Source organism: Prionailurus bengalensis, chromosome C1 (assembly GCF_016509475.1).
Source record: "Prionailurus bengalensis isolate Pbe53 chromosome C1, Fcat_Pben_1.1_paternal_pri, whole genome shotgun sequence".
In the NCBI taxonomy this organism is placed as follows: domain Eukaryota; kingdom Metazoa; phylum Chordata; class Mammalia; order Carnivora; family Felidae; genus Prionailurus; species Prionailurus bengalensis.
In genome coordinates this window covers 35,601,819-35,619,168 of record NC_057345.1, presented here as the reverse complement: position 1 = coordinate 35,619,168, position 17,350 = coordinate 35,601,819, and the positions used below count along the sequence as shown (strand labels likewise).

At 37.6% G+C, this 17,350-nt stretch overlaps 1 protein-coding gene and 1 pseudogene across 1 annotated transcript in view; one reads left to right on the top strand and one right to left on the bottom strand.

Annotated features, from left to right (window-relative positions):
• Window positions 1–17,350, top strand: part of ZSWIM5 (zinc finger SWIM-type containing 5) — a 256,853-nt gene that overhangs the window by 130,234 nt on the left and 109,269 nt on the right. The gene's annotated exons all lie outside the window — the stretch shown is intronic.
• On the bottom strand, window positions 12,342–12,819 carry LOC122480420 (annotated as a pseudogene).

Genomic DNA, 17,350 nt, shown 5'->3' with positions numbered 1-17,350 from the left:
AAATACAAGGGAGGAGTTTAATATTAGATTAAATATTTGCTCCGTGCACCTTAGAGGTGTTATAATTTGGGGAGAAACAGAAGATGCCTAGTTATATAATTTTTAAATTCTTTATGTTTATTTATATTTGAGAGAGAGAGAGAGATAGTGTGAGCAGGGGAGGAGCAGAGAGAGAGGGAGACATAGAATCCAAAGCAGGCTCCAGGCTCCAAGTTGTCAGCATAGAGCCCGATGCAGGGCTTGAACCCACAAGGGTGAGATCATGACCTGAGCCACCCAGGTACTCCATCTTTAAATGTTTTTATAATTCACTGTTGAGATTAGAAGAGAATAGCTAGTATAAGATATTGTTAAAACATTTTTTTTTATTTTAAAAAGGGGGCATTGGGGCACTTGGATGACTCAGTTGGTTAAGTGTCCGACTTCAGCTCAGGTCATGATCTTGCAGTTCGTGGATTCGAGCCCTGCATCTGGCCTGACAGGTCAGAGCCTAGAACCTGCTTTGGATTCTGTGTCTCCCTCTCTTTCTGCCCCTCCCCCATTTGCTCTCTGTCTCTCTCAAAAATAAACATTAAAAAAATAATAATAAAAGGAGTGTGCCTGGGTGGTTCAGTTGGTTAAGCATCTGACTTTGGTTCAGGTCATGATCTCATGGTTTGTGGGTTCGAGCCCCCCATTAGGCTCCGTGCTGACAGCTCAGAGCCTGGAGCCTACCTCAGATTCTATGTCTCCCTCTCTGTCTACCTCTCCCCTCCTCACACTCTGTGTGTGTCTCTCTCTCAAAAATAAGTAAACATTAAAATTTTTTTAATAAAATAAAATACTGTTAAAATATATTAGATTCAATTAAATGTATATAACACGAAAAGACTAATCTACAAATTGGACTCTCTTAGCAAAAAAGAAGGCAGTTTATAAAAAGGGAGTTGAGAAAAAGATCATGAGGTAAGGTAACTGGCCCACCCTCATATTGTTGCAGTTAGTTATAATACTCAGACATGTTCCACTTCTGAATACAAGATTCTTTATGTACCATATCAGGCTTCCTTTTGGTTGATTGATCACTTCAGACTTGAATCCCTATAAATGTTTTTTCCTCTGAAGCAAATCAACATTCAGGCCACTGGCTCCTAGCATCATCAGGTGTCTCTGGCTGCATTAGAAGAGAATCAGAGGTAGACCAACTAATCTCACCATGCCTTTCATTTTTAATGCCTTTTGTTATTACCCTGACTACAGGTCTGCTGCTCTTCTATCCCAGATCAGATTATTTCCAAGAATAGTAATATCCGGTGGGCCAACAGTGTTTATTCTTCCAGTATTTATCACAAGGTACAGGAAGATAGAGTCGGCATTCTTCCACTTCTTAATTGTACTTCTAGATCATTTCTCCTATCCTCAGTAAAATCTTGCTTTTTATTTTAATTCCAGTTAGTTAACATATACTGTTATATTAGTTTCAGGTATATAAGATAGTAATTAAATACTTCCATACCTCACCCTATGCTCATCACAACAAACGTACTCCTTCTTAACTCCCACCACCAATTTAACTCATCACAACACCCACCTCCCCTCTGGTAACCATCAGTTTGCTCTCCATGGTTAAGAATCTGTTTCTTTTTTTTTTTTTTTAATTTTTTCAATATATGAAGTTTATTGTCAATTGGTTTCCATACAACACCCAGTGCTCATCCCAAAAGGTGCCCTCCTCAATACCCATCACCCACCCTCCCCTCCTTCCCACCCCCCCCCCCATCAACCCTCAGTTTGTTCTCAGTTTTTAACAGTCTTTTATGCTTTGGCTCTCTCCCACTCTAACCTCTTTTTTTTTTCTTCTCCTTCCCCTCCCCCATGGGTTTCTGTTAAGTTTCTCAGGATCCACGTAAGAGTGAACATACATGGTATCTGTCTTTCTCTGTATGGCTTATTTCACTTAGCATCACACTCTCCAGTTCCATCCACGTTGCTACAAAGGGCCATATTTCATTCTTTCTCATTGCCACGTAGTACTCCATTGTGTATATAAACCACAATTTCTTTATCCATTCATCAGTTGATGGACATTTAGGCTCTTTCCATAATTTGGCTATTGTTGAGAGTGCTGCTATAAACATTGGGGTACAAGTGGCCCTATGCATCAGTACTCCTGTATCCCTTGGGTAAATTCCTAGCAGTGCTATTGCTGGGTTATAGGGTAGGTCTATTTTTAATTTTCTGAGGAACCTCCACACTGTTTTCCAGAGTGGCTGCAGCAATTTGCATTCCCACCAACAGTGCAAGAGGGTTCCTGTTTCTCCACATCCTCTCCAGCATCTATAGTCTCCTGATTTGTTCATTTTGGCCACCTTGAAAGAATCTGTTTCTTGAAGGACCTAAATGTAAGACAAGAAACCTTCAAAATCCTAGAGAAGAACACGAGCAGCAACCTCTTTGACTTTGCCCAGGGCCCCTTCTTACTAGACACATCACCAAAGTAAGGGAAACAAAAGCAAACATGAACTATTGGGACTTCATCAAGATAAGAAACTTCTGCACAGCAAAGCAAGCAATCAACAAAACTAAAAGGCAGGTTACAGAATGGGAAAAGATATTTGCAAATGACATAGCTAATAAAGAGTTAGCATCCAAATCTATAAAGAACTTAATCAAACTCAAAACCCAAAACACAAATAATCCATTTAAGAACTGGGCAGAAGATATACACAGACATTTTTCCAACCAAGCCATCCAGATGACCAACAGACACATGAAAAGATGTTCAGCATCATTCATTATCAAGGCAATACAAATCGAAACCATGATGAGATACCACCTCACACCTGTCAGAATGGCTAAAACTAACAACACAGGAAACAACAGATCTTGGTGAGGATGTGGAGAAAGGAGAACCCTCTTGCAAGGAGGAGAACCCTCTTGCAAGAACCCTCTTGGTGGGAATGCAAACTGGTGTAGCCACTCTGGAAAACAGTATGGGGGTTCCTGACAAAAGAACTACCCTATGACCCAGCAATTGCACTACTAGGTATTAACCCAAAGGATACAAAAATATAGATTCAAAGGGGCATATACATCCCATGTTCATAGGATCATTATCAACAATAGCCAAACTATGGAAAGAGCCCAAATGTCCATCAATGATGAATGCATAAAGAGGAGTAGTATACATATACAATGGAATATTACTCAACCATCAAAAAGAATGAAGTCTTGCTGTTTGTAATGACGTGGATGGAACTAGAGTGTATCATGCTAAGTGAAATAAATCAGTCATAGAAAGACAAAATCCATATGATTTCATTCATAGGTGGAACTTAAGAAAAAAACCAAATGAACATAGGGGAAAGAAAAAAAGAGAGAGAGAGGGAAGCAAACCATAAGAGACTCTTAGCTATAGAGAACAAACTGAGGGTTGATGGAGGGAGGTGGGTGGGGGATAGACTCAGTGGGTGTCGGGTATTAAGGAGGGCATTTGTTATGATGAGCACTGGTTGTTGTATGTAAGTGATGAATCACCAAATTCTACAACTGAAACCAATTTTACCATATATGTTGAAAACTATAATTTGAATAAAAACTTGGAAAAAGAAAAGAATCTGTTTCCCAAAAACCTTTCTTTAATTTGGGACTCCTACCTTGCCTAGCATCATACTTTTCCCCTGTGCTGCTTGCTGATTAACATCTTTTGATATTTGTATTAGTTTTCTGTTGTTGCTGTAACAGATTACTGTAAACTTTAATGGCTTAATGGCTGTAACAAATCACCACAAACTTAATACCACAAACTTAGAACAATACAAATTTATTATCTTGCAGTTCTGTGGTTCAGAAATCACACAGGTCTCATTGGCTAATGTTAGGGACTATACCTTATTCATCACTAGATTTTTAACACTTTCCATGGGATCTTGCATGAAAATAATGATTAAAATGAATAAAATAGGTGGTCATATTTTCTTTAATATCTCCAATGATGGGGAACTTTTTATCTTTAAAGGTAATCAGATAAAAGACAACCAACTACTTCATTCATTTAGTCTAACATTTCAAATGATGATACAGTGATCTGTGAGTGTCTGAGTGAAATATTATGAGGTCTTCTTACAATTTCAAGATTCCCAGTCATCTCCTTGTATCCCAGAGGTGATCATGGAAAGTTCCATAGGTTATGTAGAAGACAATTTGAAGTAAATAAAAAATCTGTGTAACAGTTGATCATAAGCCAAACACTGAATAGGCCAACTAGTCTTCTGCTGCCTTAGAACTGGAAATAATTCATTGTACTATGACATTAAGACTTGGGGTCAAGAGCTTCTGCTAGACCTAGAATTAAGATTTTTAAAAATCTTTAGAGAATCATTTAGAGAATGCTTGGGGTGCCTGGCTGGCCTAGTCGGTAGCATGCGATTCTTGATCTTGGAGTCATGAATTTGAACCCCACATTGGGTATAGAGCCTACTTAAAATTTTCTAAAAATTTTAAGTATAGAGCAGAAGAAATCTCTGACTTTTAAGGGCTTAGTATCTAAATTGGGTCTTAGAATAGAAAGATGAGAGATTCTAGGAAGAACGGAACTAAAATAGCACCTATAAATCTTGATTGCTTTTATTTGTTAAATGTCTCCCCATAGTAGACTGTGCCCTCCTTAAAGGCTGGACTGGCCAAATGCCAGGCACAGCATAAGCATTTAGTGAATGTGTAGATGATTAAGCAAACCATCCTAAGATGATGAATTAAGCAAGCCACCCTGCAGTTCTTTATTGTTTTGTCTCACCAGACCTTAAGTGTTACGATAAAATTGCTGTGATGAGGAATACTTCACCTCAATTAATAGTAATAATAACAGTAGCAACAACAACAATAGCTAACATTTCTATAATGCTTACTATATGCCAGGCCCTTCTCTAAGTGTTTTTATATGCATTAAAACCAATTTAATACTTATTACAACTCTATGAGTTAGTTACTAGTTTTATCCTTGTTTTACAGGTGAAGAAACTGAGGCAACAAAAGCATAAATAATTTGCTTGGGGCCTCAGAGCTAGCAAGAGGCATGGCTGGAATATAATTCATGCTTCCTGATTCCAGAGTCTGTCTGTTAACCACCCTTAACTACTTACTACTCTACATTTACCCCCAGTTGTGCTGTTTTGCCTGTCCAGTATACTTCCCCTTATCTCTTTTGGTAATGCTGTCCTTTGTTCTTGTGAGGAAATAATTTCATGTCGTTCAGATAGAGTTAACCCCTTCTCTTCTTAACTCCACATGAAGGTACATGAGAGGCCTGGCTGATTGAATACACCACCTCTTCACTACGATGATTGATTCAGGATTCAATCAAATGCTTGTGCTTTTTGGCTGGTGGTATTAGTCATAAGGGTTGCATGAGCCTAAAATAACCAATAGCAATAATTTAACATTTAACAAGTATTAACTGAATGCCAAGCATTCTAGGCACAGGAGATCTATTAATGAATAAATCAAAGATCCCTGCCCTTGTGGTGGCTTACATTGTAGCAGAGGAAAGCAATGATAAACATAGTAAGCAAGTACATTACAATAGTGTGTCAGAAAGCAGTGCTGTAGAAAAAGGGAATGGGAGGGGCGCCTGGGTGGCTCAGTTGGTTGAGCATCCGACTTCGGCTCGGGTCATGATCTCTCAGTCTGTGAGTTCGAGCCCTGTGTCGGGCTCTGTGCTGACAGCTCAGAGCCTGGAGCCTGCTTCGGATTCCGTGTCTCCCTCTCTCTCTGCCCCTCCCCCGCTCATGCTCTGTCTCTCTCTCTCTCTCTCTCTCTCTCTCTCTCTCTCTCTCTCAAATAAATAAACATTTTAAAAAATCTAAAAAGAAAAAGGGAATGGGAGAATAGCGTTTGAAGAAATTCAGAGTACAGGAATGGTGGCAGGGAGATAGGACAGTTTAAGTATTTAATGGGATGATCTGGGCAGACCTCACTGAGAAGGTAACATCTGAGGAGACTTACTGAAAGAAGGGAGGGGTGTATCAAGCAGATATTTGGAAGGAACAGCTAGACCAGAGGCTTTGTGGTATGGCTGTGCCTAGTATGTTTGAAGAGCAGCAAGGACTGTAAGGGGCAGAGTAATAAGAAAAAGAAGTCAGAGATGTAAGCCTATGTAGACCATTGTAAGACTCTCAGCTTCGAATGAAATGGGAAACCACTGGAAGTATCTGAGTAGAGGAGTGTCAGGATCTGATAGACTTTTTTTTTTTTAACGTTTATTTATTTATTTATTTATTTTAATTTTTTTTTTCTCAACATTTATTTATTTTTGGGACAGAGAGAGACAGAGCATGAACGGGGGAGGGGCAGAGAGAGAGGGAGACACAGAATCGGAAACAAGCTCCAGGCTCCCAGCCATCAGCCCAGAGCCTGACGCGGGGCTCGAACTCACAGACCGCGAGATCGTGACCTGGCTGAAGTCGGACGCTTAACCGACTGCGCCACCCAGGCGCCCCAAACGTTTATTTATTTTTGAGACAGAGAAAGACAGAGCATGAACAGGGGAGGGGCAGAGAGAGAGGGAGACACAGAATCTGAAACAGGCTCCAGGCTCTGAGCTGTCAGCACAGAGCCTGACGCGGGGCTCGAACTCACGGACTGTGAGATCATGACCGAGCCACCCAGGCGCCCCGGATCTGATAGACTTTTAAAAGATCATTCTGAATGCTATGTGGAGAATAAATTTGAAGAAGGAGTAGAAAGGTAGAGCAGGTACCTGCTCCTGTTAGGAGGCTAGTGAAATAATCCAGGCTTGGACCAGAGTTGAAATAGTGGAAATGTTGAGAAATTGTTTTGGAACTATTTTATAAGTGGAACAAGTATAATTTCCTGATGGATTGGATATAGGATGTGGAATCAAGGATAACTCCAAGCTTTTGGGTCTGAGCAATTGGAGGAGTGAAGTTTGGCATCGAGATGGGGAAGGGTATAGGTGAATTAGGTTTTGGACTTGTTAAGTTTGAGATGCTTATCAAGACCTCCAAGGGTTTTATGGAGACCTCTAAGTAGGGAGTTGGATGTATGAATATGGATTTTGGAAGAGAGATCCTTATCTGAGATAAAAATTTGTGAGTCATTGGCATACAGATAGTATTTAAAGCAAAGGCACTAATTGAAATAACCAAGGGAGTAAGTATAATTAGAGAAAAAAGGTCAAGGACTGAGAGCCCTAGGGCATTCTGACTTTGAGAATTGGAGAGAGAAGGAGGAGGAACCAGCAAAGAAAACTAAAAATGGGGGAATCCAATAAGATAAAAGGAAAACCAAGACAGTGTGTTGTCCTGGAATCCAATGAAGAAAATAATCAAAGATGGGGGAGTTGTTAATTGTGTCAAAGGTAAACTAAGGACTGAGAAATACTGATTGAATTTAGCAATATGGAGGTCATTGGTGACTTGGATGAAGTCCTTTTTTTTTTGGAAAACTTTTTTTAAATTTATGAATGAATGAATGAATTTAATTTTAGAGAGAGAAAAAGCAGGGGAGAAGGGCAGTGGGAGAGAGAGAGAGAAAGAAAGAGAATCTTAAGCGGGCTCCACATTGAGTGCAGAGCCCAACTTGGGGTTTGAACCCACGATCCTGGGATCATGTATGACCTGAGCCAAAATCAAGAGTCGGGCTCTCAACTGACTGACACTCCTGTGCACCCCTGAAATCATTTTCACTGGAAAGGTAGGTGCATCTGTTTGGAATGGGTTCAGAAAGACTGGAAGGAAAAGAATTAGAAACTATGAACAACTCTAGTCTTGCTCTAAAGGGAACAAAGAAATGAAATAGTGGGGCAGGAAAAGTGGAGCTTTTGTTTTTAAAGATGGGAAAAATTACATTGTTTTTATGTTGGTAGGAATGACTCATCTTTGCCTATCATGAAACCAAAGCCAAGACAGATTTTCCATGACATTATTTGAATCACTGCATCTAGCCATGCCTGAAGTTGGAGTCACCCACTTGAACTTCCAGGTTAAATGAGCCAAGACATTCCCTTTCTTGTTGAAGTAGTTTAAGTCAAATGCCACTTTCAGTGAAGAGTCCTACACTACCTTTTCTTCCTGTCTTCAAGATGGTCTTCATGCCATTTTTAGGGTTAACTTTCACTGGGTTTCTAATATAATTTATGAATATATTATTTATTATACATTTATATACATGCACTTATCTTCTTATTAATAATATTTTGCAGTTTTACAAATTGAAAATGAAATTATAATAGGGAAATCTGGAAAATTAGCTGCTGTCTTCTTTTCAGTTAGAACATGCTATTTTATCATGGTTTTATTTTGTATAACTCAATGTTTTATTACAACACAAACCACTCATTTAACCATTTCCAGAGCAGGAAATAGAATATTGCCAGTACCCTTTAACACTTATTCATGATGCATCCCAATCACTGTGTCCGCCCTCCTTACAAATATAACCACTGCCCTGATTTAATGGTAATCAATTCCTTGCTTTTCTTTATTGTTCCTCTTAAGCATGTATCTCTAAATACTGCAATTTAAAGTTGCATGTTTTTTAACTTTATTTAAACGTAATCATGCAATAAGTACACTTTTTATATGGCTTATTTTACTCAGCATTACATTTATGACATTCATCTAGATTGTTAAATGCTATAATACTGTAATATTGTAGTGTAATCCACAGTTACATGATATAGAACATTTTCATGTCTCCAAAATTTTATCTCAGGTGGCTTCTTGTGGGAATCCCCCCACTTGCTAACAAGTAACCACTCTTAATATTTTCCACCTTAGATTAATTTTCCTGTTCTAGAACATCATATAAATGAGATTATATAGTATATATAAATGTTTGTGTTGGGCATTATGGTTATAAGATTCAGTGTATTATTATGTGTATCAGTAGTTCATTTCTTTTTAATGCTTAAGTAGTGTTTGATTGTGTAAATATACCACAATTTGCCCACTCTTCTTTGAATAGTATTTGAGTTTTTCCATTTTTTTTTTGCTATTGCAACTGCAACTGCTATAAATATTCTTTTTATAAAATTTTAAAGTGTCTATTTGTTTTTGAGAGAGACAGACAGACAGAGCGTGAGTGGGGGAAGGGCAGAGAGAGGGAGACACAGAACCCGAAGCAGGCTCCAGGCTCTGAGCTGTCCACACAGAGCCTGATGTGGGGCTCCAGTGCACAAACCACGAGATCATGACCTTAGCTGAAGTCAGACACTTAACCTACTGAGCCACTCAGGTACCCCACTATAAATACTCTTATATAAGACTTTGTGTGGGCATTTTTTTTTCATGTCTCTCAGCTAAATACCTATGGGTAGAATTGTTGTGTCGAAGTGCACATGTATATAAATGATTATGTAATTTTGGAATTCATTAGTTTATTTATGGCAGTTCTCACTAGCAGTATATGAGAGTTGATTGCTCCACTTCCTGGCCAACATTTGGTGGTGTTATTCTTTTCAGTTTAGCCATTTTAGTGCATATGTCGTGTTATCTCACTACAGTTTTAATTTACATTTCTGCAATGACTAAAGATGTTGAACACTTTTCCAGTGTTCATTAATCACTTGTATATCTTCCTTTGTGAAGTATGTTCAATTTTTTTGCCCATTTGAAAAAAAATGGGTTGAGTTTTTTATTGTGTTATAGAAGTTCTTTATATATCCTGAATACAAATCCTTTAAGCAGATATATTTGTCAGATATTTTCTCCTTGTTTTTCACTTGTCTACTCATTTTCTGAGTGTCTTTTGAAGAACAGAAAACTTGATGCAGTCTAATTTATCAGCTTTTTAATGGTTATTGCTTTCTCAATAATGTTTTTATAGTTTTTCTGGCAGGCTCATATATATCTTTAGTTACATTATTTCTAAGTATTTAAAATTTTATGCTATTGTAAATGGTACCATTTTTAAATTGTATTTTCTAACTGCTGGCCTATTAAAATACAGCTTTTTTTTGTACATTGTTATTCAGTAGGCTTGCTAAATTCACTGATGTTAATAATTTACCTATAGATTCTTTAGAATTTTCTAATTCCATAATCAAATCCTCTACAAATAATTTGCATTATGGTGGGGTTTTGTTCCTTTCTAATCCTTATTTTCTTTTCCTTGTCTTTTTGTACTCATTTGGACCTCCAGTAGGAAGTCAAATAAAAAGGTGACAGTAACATCCCTTTCTTGTTCGGTTATCTTTAAAAATAACAAACAAAAACAACAACAAAGTTTCAACATTTAGTTTGATGTTTGCTTAAGTTTTTATAGATAACCTTTATAGGTTTAAAGAGGTCTCCTTGTTTTTCTATTTGCTGGTAGTTTTTATTATGATTACAGATCAAATTTTACCATGTTATTCTAAAAAAAAAGAGATTTCATCTGGACATTTAATTTTCTGTATTGAAGAATTTACTTAACTAGTTTTAAGTTGTCTTCATAAAATCTTTATTTAAACTGTTCCTCTAGGTATTAATATAAGTAGATACCTAGAATGGACTGAAGCCTGTGATTCTTGCATTTGAGATTTTGGTGTCTGGAGTTCTGCTTCTTCTAGGATGTTATTCTATTGCAGCTTATTTTTAACCAGATGTACTTCATGTTACACTTTCACTCTATTTAAACTTCATTGTAACCCAGTAAATAGACTAGAAGTAAACAGATTAATAATTAAAGATAAGGATGGTGGGATGGAAAGACTATCTTTCTGATTAGGACTTGCCTAAGATAACCCAACTAGTGAGTGGCAGGATGCAGACTTACAAATTTTGATTTAAAGTGGACTGTACTCTTCATTATACTGACAGCTACTTCTAAGTAGCTGCCTGAGTGGCTAGCTTATAGACCATTGGAGATAGTAATCTAGATAAGCAGAAATGAGAGTCTGAACTAAAGAAGAGTGGTGAGAATGAAAAAGGACATAGCATGCAAATGGTATTTTTGCCATTCTCTTTGCTATTTTTCTGTAATTTTTACTCAATTCTATCATAGGAGGGTTTTGGGGTTTTTTTGTTTGTTTGTTTGTTTTGTTTTGTTTTGCCCACCATGTATCATAACTATTTGTCTTCATGCCTCTCTCTCTCTTTAGATTATAAAACAGGCAAAGACTGTGCCTCATTTATATATCTTCACTGCTTGATATTAGCACATTGTTCAAAAAATGTTATTTGATTGTTTGCTTGCTTAGCTAAGTGAATGAATAGATGGATTATAGAACCATTTTTGGAAAGCTTATAAATTTTGTATATGGGAGGCAAAGAATATAAGACCAGTGTTCAACATCGAATGGCCAGGATATTTTCCTTTTTTTTTTTTCCTGTTGTTTCAAACTTTTAATTAAATTTTAGTTAGTTAACATATAGTTTAATATTGGTGTCAAGTGTAGAATTTAGTGATTCATCACTTGCATAGAATACCCAGTGTTCATCACAAGTGCCTCCATAATACCCATGACCCATTTAGCCTATCCCCCACCCACCTCCCTCCATCAACCCTCAGTTTGTTTTCTGTTAGGAGTCTCTTATGGTTTGCTTCCCTCTCTCTCTCTTTATCCCATTTCCCCTATGTTCATCTGTTTTGTTTCTTAAATCCCATCTATGAGTGAAATCATATGGTATCTGTCTTTCTCTGACTGACTGACTTAGCATGATACACTCTAGGTCCATCCACGTCATTACAAACAGCAAGACTTCATTCTTTTTGATGGTTGAGTAATATTCCATTGTATATGTATACCACCTCCTCTTTATGCATTCATCATTGATGGACATTTGGGCTCTTCCCGTAGTTTGGCTATTGTTGATACTGATGCTATAAACACAGGGGTGTTTGTGCCCCCCCCCCAAATCTGTATTTTTGTATCCTTTAGGTAAATACCGAGTAGTGCAATTGCTGGATCATAGGGTAGTTCTATGTTTTGCTTTTTGAGGAACCTCCATACTGTTTTCCAGAGTGGCTACACCAGTTTGCATTCCTACCAATAATGCAAGAGGGCTCCTCTTTCTCCACATCCTCGCCAACATCTGTTGTTTCCTGTGTTGTTAGTTTTAGCCATTCTGACAGGTGTGAGGTGGTATCTCATCATGGTTTTGGTTTGTATTTCCCTGATGATGAATGATGTTGAGCATCTTTTCACATGCCTGTTAGCCATCTGGATGTCTTCCTTAGAATAGTGTCCATATATGTCTTCTGCCCATTTCTTAACTGGATTATTTGAGCTTGATAAGTTGTTTATAGATTTTGGATGCTAACCCTTTATTAGCTATGTCATTTGCAAGTATCTTCTGCCATTCCATAGGCTGCCTTTTAGTTTTGTTGATTGTTTGCTTCACTGTGCAGAAGCTTTTTATCTTGTTGAAGTCCCAGTAGTTCATGTTTGCTTTTGTTTCCCTTGCCTCTGGCAATATGTCTAGTAAGTTGCACTGGCTGAAGTCAAAGAGGTTGCTGCCTGTGTTCTTCTCTAGGATTTTGAAGGTTTCTTGTCTCACCTTTAGATCTTTCATCCATTTTTTTTATTTAAAAATTTTTAATACAGTTCAAATCGATGGGCCACATTCATTTCAGCTCCTTCCCTGCCAAACCTGGGGGTAGGGACTGTTTCAGTTTCTCTGCCTTCTCTTTGTAATGACCAAGTTACAACAGTGTCTGCTTCATTGAACTTTAAACTTCACATTAGCCTTATTTTTCTTGATCTTGATGGATTTGCATCCTTTTGCCTGGACATGAATAGAAAGTCCTTGATTTCTTCAATTTTGCGAGACATGGCGAGGAGGGGCACAGGGAAGTGCACAGCTGGCACAACGAGCAGCAAGAAGAGAGAGAACAGGAAAAAAAAACTTTTGGGGTGCCTGGGTGACTCAGTCGGTTGAGCATCCAACTCTTGATCTCAGCTCAGGCCATGATCTCACAGTTCGTGAGTTTGAGCCCCATGTTGGTCTCTGTGCTGGTGGAGTGGAGCCTGCTTGGGATTTTGTCTCTCCTTCTTTCTGCCCTTACCCTGCTTGTGCATGCGCTCTCTCTCTCAAAATAAATAAACTTAAAGCTTTCATCAGTTTTGAATTTATTTTTGTGTATAGCATAAGAAAGTGGTCCAGTTTCATTCTTCTGCATGTTGCTGGCCCGTTTTCCCAACACCATTTGTTGAAGAGACTTTTTCCACTGGATATTCTTTCTACTGTGTCGAAGATTAGTTGATCATATAGTTGTGGGTCCATTTCTAGGTTTTCTGTGCTGTTCCATTGATCTATGTGTTTATTTTTATGCTAGTACCACACTGTCTTGATGACTACAGCTTTGTAGTATAGTTTGAAGTCCGAAATTGTGATGCCTCCCACTTTGCTTTTCTTTTTCAGAATTGCTTTGGCTATTTAGGGTATTTTGTGATTTCATACAAATTTTAGGATTGTTTGTTCTAGCTCTGTGAAAAATGCTGGTGGTATTTTGATAGGGATTGCATTAAATGTATACATTGCTTAGGGTAATATAGACATTTTAACAGTGTTTGTTCTTCCAATCCATGAGCATGGAATGTCTTTTAATTTCTTTGTATCCTCTTCAATTTTTTCCATAAGTCCTCTAGAGTTTTCAGAATACAGATCTTTTACCTCTTTGGTTAGGTTTATTCCTAGGTAACTTACTGGTTTTGGTGCAATTGTAAATGAGATTGATTCCTTGATTTCTTTTTCTGTTGCTTTATTATTGGCATATAGAAATACAACAGATTTCTATACATTGATTTTATATTCTGTGACTTTGCTGAATTCATGTATTAGTTCTAGCAATTTTTTGGTGGAGTCTTTCAGGTTTTCTATAGAGAATTTCATTTGTCTGCAAACAGTGAAAGTTTGACTTCTTCCTTGCCAATTCTTTTATTTCTCTTTGTTATCTGATTGCTGAGGCTAAGACTTCCATACTATGTTAAGTAACAATGCTGAGAGTTGATATTCCTGTCTTGTTCCTGACCATAGAGGAAAAACTCTTCAATTTTTCCCTGTTGAGGATGATATTAGCTGTGGGTCTTTCATATATACCCTTTATAATGTTGAAGTATATTCCATATATACCCACTTTGTTGAGGGTTTTTATCAAGAATGGATGCTGTGTTTTGTCAAATGCTCTTTCTGCATCAATTGAGAAGATTATATGGTTCTTATCCTTTCTTTTACTAATGTCATGTAACATGTTGATTGATTTGCAAATATTGAACCAGCCCTGCAGCCCAGGAATAAATCCCACTGATCATGGTGAGTACTTCTTCTAATGTACTGTTGGATTCAATGTGCTAGTATCTTGTTGAGAGTTTTTGCATCCCTGTTCATCAGGGATATTGGCTTGTAATTCTCCTTTCTAGCAGGGTCTTTGTCTGGTTTTGGAATCAAGGTAATGCTGGCCTCATAGAATGAGTTTGGAAGTTTCCTTCCATTTGCATTTTTATGAACAGTTTGAGAAGACTAGGTATTAACTCTTCTTAAATGTCTGGTAGGGTCAGGGCGCTTGCGTCAGGCTCTATGCTGACAGCTCAGAGCCTGGAGCCTACTTCGGATTCTGTGTCTCCCTCTGTCTCTGCCCCTACCCCATTCATGCTCTCTGTTTCTCTCTCAAAAATAGACAAATATTTAAAAAAACTTTTTAAATAAATAAATTTTTGGTAGAATTCCCCTGGGAATCATCCGGCCCTGGACTTTTGTTTGTTGCGAGATTTTTAATTACCAATTCAATTTCTTTGCTGTTTATGGATCTGTTCAAATTTTGTATTTCTTCCTGTTTCAGTTTTGGTAGTTTGCATGTTTCTAGGAATTTATCGATTTCTTCCAGATTTCCCCATTTGTTGGCATATAATTTTTCATAATATTCTCTTATATTTGTTTGTATTTCTGTGGCATTGGTTTGTGATCTCTCCTCTTTAATTAATGATTTTATTTATTTGGGTCCTTTCTCTTTTCTTTTTGGTAAGTCTGGCTAGGGCGTTATCAATTTTATTAATTCTTTTAAAGAACAAGCTCTTAGTTTTGTTGATTTGCTCTACTTTTTTGTTGTTGTTTCTATATCATTTATTTTTTTCTCTAATCTGTATTATTTCCCTTCTGCTGCCTTCGGGCTTTATTTGCTGCTCCTTTTCTAGCTCCTTTAGATGTAAGATTAAGTTGTGTATTTGAGACTTTTCTTGCTTCTTGAAGTAGGCCTATGTTGCAATATACTTCCCTTTTAGGGCCGCCTTTGCTGCATCCCAAAGATTTTGGACTGTCATGTTTTCATTTTTATTTGCTTCCATGTATTTTAATTTCTTCTTTATTTTCTGGTTAACATATTCATTCTTTAGTAGGATGTTCTTTAACCTCTGTGTATTTGTGGTCTTTCCAAATTTTTTCTTGTGATTGACTTCAAGTTTCATAGCATTGTGGTCTGAAAATATGCATGGGGGGAGGAGGGGCCAACATGGTGGAGAAGTAGGGGGAATCCATACTTCCTGTGTCTCTCAAACAAAGAAGTATAGAAGCCAAAGGACTTTGAACACCAGGCCTGGGAGGAAAAGAGACTGAATCTACTAGGAAGAAAATGGGAAAACTGGAAAAAAAAAATAGGGCTACTCCAAGGAACAAATCAAAGCACACCTGGTGGAGGGTCCAAAATATTACTACGAGTAGGGTAATAAAATAACCAAAGTCACAACAACAGAGAGCAAGTAACAATCTCCAAAAAAACATCTCCTGAAGGGCCAGGCCCTGGACAGCGTATGACTCTCCTTTAATATAGCAGTGCTCGCGGGTGCAGAGCACACAGCAAGCTTTTAAAATGCATAAGGGACAGAAAACTAGCCAAAATGATGAAATGGAAGAATTCTCCTCAAAAGAAATTCCAGGAAGTAGTGACAGCTAACGAATTGATTAAAACCGATTTAAGCAATATAACAGAACAAGAATTTAGAGGAATAGTCGTAAAATTAATCGCTGGGCTTGAAAAAAGCATAGAGGACAGCAGGGAATCTATTGCTACAGAGATCAAGGGACTAAGAAAAAAGTCATGATGAATTAAAAAATGCTATAAATGGGGTGCAAAATAAAATGGAGGTGGCCACAGCATGGATTGAAGAGGCAAAGGAGAGAATAGGTAAATTAGAAGATATAATTATGGAAAAAGAGGAAGCTGAGAAAAAGGGAAATAAAAAAATCCAGGAGTACAAGAGGAGAGTTAGAGAACTAAGTGATGCAATCAAATGGAACAATATCTGTATCATAGGAATTCCAGAAGAAGAGGAGAGAGAGAAAGGGGCTGAAGGTGTACTTAAACAAATTATAGCTGAGAACTTCCCATATTTGGGAAAGGAAATAGGCATTTAAATCCAAAAGGCACAGAGAGCTCCCTTCTGATGTAACTTGAATCAATCTTCTACACGACATATCATAGTGAAACTGGCAAAATACAAGGATAAAGAGAGAATTCTGAAAGCAGCTAGGGAAAAACGGGCCTTAACATACAAAGGTACACACATAAGGGCAGTAGCAGACCTATCTACTGAAACTTGGCAGACCAGAAAGGAATGGCAGGAAATCTTCAATGTGATGAACAGAAAAAATATGCAGCCAAGAATCTTTTACCCAGCAAGTCTGTCATTCAGAACAGAAGGAGAGATAAAGGTTTTCCCAAACAAACAAAAACTGAAATAATTCATCACCACTAAACCAGCTGTACAAGAGATCCTAAGGGGGATCCTGTGAGACAAAGTACCAGAGACACTACTACAAGTATGAAACCTACAGATACCACAATGCCTCTAAACCCATATCTTTCAGTAATAACACTGAATGTAAATGGACTAAATGCTCCAAACAAAAGACATAGGGTATCAGAATGGATAAAAAAACAAGACCCATCTATTTGCTGTCTACAAGAGACTCATTTTAGACCTGAGGACACCTTCAGGTTGAAAATGAGGGGATGGAGAACTTCCTATCATGCTACTGGAAGTCAAAAGAAAGCTGGAGTAACCATACTTATATCAGACAAACTAGACTTTAAATTAAAGGCTGTAACAAGAGATGAAGAAGGGAATTATATAATAATTACAGGGTCTATCCATTAGGAAGAGCTAACAAATATAAATGTCTATGCACCGAATTCAGGAACCCCCAAATATATAAAACAATTACTCACAAACATAAGCAACCTTATTGATAAGAATGTGGTAATTGCAGGAGACTTTAATACTCCACTTAGAGTAATGGATAGAACATCTAGACAGAGATAAATAAAGAACCAAGGGCCCTGAATGATATATTGGATCACATGGACTTAACAGATATATTTAGAACTCTACCTCCCAAAGCAACAAAATATACTTTCTTCTTGAGTGCACATGGAA